Here is a 3,363-nt window from a genome sequence, read left to right as displayed (position 1 = left end):
TCAAACCCAGAACTCATCGAGTGTTAATCACATGGTAAATGTGAACTAGATTATTGACTCTAGTAAACTCTTTGGGTGTTAGTCACATGGGGATGTGACCTTGAGTGTTAATCACATGGCGATGTGAACTAGATTATTGACTCTAGTGCAAGTGGGAGACTGTTGGAAATATGCCCTAGAGGCAATAATAAATTAGTTATTATTATATTTCCTTGTTCATGATAATCGTTTATTATCCATGCTAGAATTGTATTGATAGGAAACTCAGATACATGTGTGGATACATAGACAACACCATGTCCCTAGTAAGCCTCTAGTTCACTAGCTCGTTGATCAATAGATGGTTACGGTTTCCTGACCATGGACATTGGATGTCATTGATAACGGGATCACATCATTAGGAGAATGATGTGATGGACAAGACCCAATCCTAAGCATAGCACTAGATCGTGTAGTTCGTATGCTAAAGCTTTTCTAATGTCAAGTATCATTTCCTTAGACCATGAGATTGTGCAACTCCCGGATACCGTAGGAGTACTTTGGGTGTGCCAAACGTCACAAGTAACTGGGTGGCTATAAAGGTACACTACGGGTATCTCCGAAAGTGTCTGTTGGGTTGGCACGAATCGAGACTGGGATTTGTCACTCCGTGTAAACGGAGAGGTATCTCTGGGCCCACTCGGTAGGACATCATCATAATGTGCACAATGTGATCAAGGAGTTGATCACGGGATGATGTGTTACGGAACGAGTAAAGAGACTTTCCGGTAACGAGATTGAAATTGAACAAGGTATCGGGATACCGACGATCGAATCTCGGGCAAGTATCGTACCGCTAGACAAAGGGAATTGTATACGGGATTGATTAAGTCCTTGACATCGTGGTTCATCCGATGAGATCATCGTGGAACATGTGGGAGCCAACATGGGTATCCAGATCCCGCTGTTGGTTATTGACCGGAGAGTCATCTCGGTCATGTCTGCATGTCTCCCGAACCCGTAGGGTCTACACACTTAAGGTTCGGTGACGCTAGGGTTATAGAGATATTAGTATGCGGTAACCCGAAAGTTGTTCGGAGTCCCGGATGAGATCGGACGTCACGAGGAGTTCCGGAATGGTCCGGAGGTAAAGAATTATATATAGGAAGTGCTATTTCGGCCATCGGGACAAGTTTCGGGGTCACCGGTATTGTACCGGGACCACCGGAAGGGTCCCGGGGGCCCACCGGGTGGGGCCACCTGCCCCGGGGGGCCACATGGGCTGTAGGGGGTGCCTTGGCCTATATGGGCCAAGGGCACCAGCCCCAAGAGGCCCATGCGCCAAGAGAAGAGAAAAAGGGGAGAGTCCTAAAGGGGAAGGCACCTCCGAGGTGCCTTAGGGAGGATGGACTCCTCCCTTGGCCGCACCCTTCCTTGGAGGAAGGGGCAGAAGGGGCAAGGCTGCGCCCTCCCCCTCTCCCTTGGCCCTATATATAGTGGGGGGAAGGGAGGGCAACCATACCTAAGGCCTGGCGCCTCCCTCTCCCTCCCGTGACACATCTCCCTCCTCCCGCAGCGCTTGGCGAAGGCCTGTTGGAATCCCGCTATTTCCACCACCACGCCGTCGTGTTGTTGGATCTCCATCAACCTCTCCTCCCCCCTTGCTGGATCAAGAAGGAGGAGACGTCGCTGCTCCGTACGTGTGTTGAACGCGGAGGTGCCGTCCGTTCGGCACTAGGATCTCCAGTTATTTGGATCACGATGAGTATGACTCCATCAACCCCGTTCTCTTGAACGCTTCCGCGCGCGATCTACAAGGGTATGTAGATGCACTCTCCTTCCCCTCGTTGCTGGTCTCTCCATAGATTGATCTTGGTGACACGTAGGAAAATTTTGAATTTCTGTTACGTTCCCCAACAGTTGGATCTTATGTTTCTCCTCCCCCTCTTCTCTCGTGTAATGAATTGAGTTTCCCCTTTGAAGTTATCTTATCGGATTGAGTCTTTAAAGACTTGAGAACACTTGATGTATGTCTTGCCGTGGATATCTGTGGTGACAATGGGATACCATGTGCCACTTGATGTATGTTGAGGTGATTAACTTGCGGGTTTCGTGACATTGGGAACCTATGCATAGGGGTCGGCACACGTTTTCGTCGTGATTCTCCGGTAGGAACTTTGGGCACTCTTTGAGGTTCTATGTGTTGGTTGAATAGATGAATCTGAGATTGTGTGATGCATATCGTATAATCATACCCACGGATACTTGAGGTGACATTGGAGTATCTAGGTGACATTAGGGTTTTGGTTGATTTGTGTCTTAAGGTGTTATTCTAGTACGAACTCTAGGGCTGTTTGTGACACTTATAGGAATAGCCCAACAGATTGATTGGAAAGAATAACTTTGAGGTGGTTTCGTACCCTACCATAATCTCTTCGTTCGTTCTCTGCTATTAGTGACTTTGGAGTGACTCTTTGTTGCATGTTGAGGGATAGTTATGTGATCCAATTATGTTAGTATTGTTGAGAGGACTTACACTAGTGAAAGTATGAACCCTAGGCCTTGTTTCCTAGCATTGCAATACCGTTTACGCTCACTTTTATCACTTGCTACCTTGCTGTTTTTATTATTTTAGATTACAAATACCTTTATCTACCATCCATATACCACTTGTTTCACCATCTCTTCGCCGAACTAGTGCACCTATACAATTTACCATTGTATTGGGTGTGTTGGGGACACAAGAGACTCTTTGTTATTTGGTTGCAGGGTTGCTTGAGAGAGACCATCTTCATCCTACGCCTCCTATGGATTGATAAACCTTAAGTCATCCACTTGAGGGAAATTTGCTACTGTCCTACAAACCTCTGCACTTGGAGGCCCAACAACGTCTACAAGAAGAAGGCTGTGTAGTAGACATCAATACACCCAATGAAAATGGTTTGTTGGATCTTGATCGTGGTGATACACATTTTTATAATATTGAAGCCAAAAGATGCAAAGTTAATAATGATAGTGCAACTTATTTGTGGCACTGCCGTTTAGGTCATATTGGTGTAAAGCGCAGGAAGAAAATCCATGCTGATGGGCTTTTGGAATCACTTGATTATGAATCAGTTGATGCTTGCGAACCATGCCTCATGGGCAAGATGACTAAGACTCCGTTCTCCGGAACAATGGAGCGAGCAACAGATTTGTTGGAAATCATACATACTGATGTATTTGGTCCGATGAATATTGAGGCTCACGGCAGGTATCATTATTTTCTGATCTTCACAGATGATTTGAGCAGATATGAGTATATCTACTTGATGAAACACAAGTCTGAAACATTTGAAAAGTTCAAAGAATTTCAGAGTGAAGTGGAGAATCATCGTAACAAAA

The sequence above is a fragment of the Triticum urartu genome, chromosome 7, assembly GCF_003073215.2.
Source record: "Triticum urartu cultivar G1812 chromosome 7, Tu2.1, whole genome shotgun sequence".
In the NCBI taxonomy this organism is placed as follows: Eukaryota; Viridiplantae; Streptophyta; class Magnoliopsida; order Poales; family Poaceae; genus Triticum; species Triticum urartu.
Note: the sequence above shows the minus strand (reverse complement) of the source record.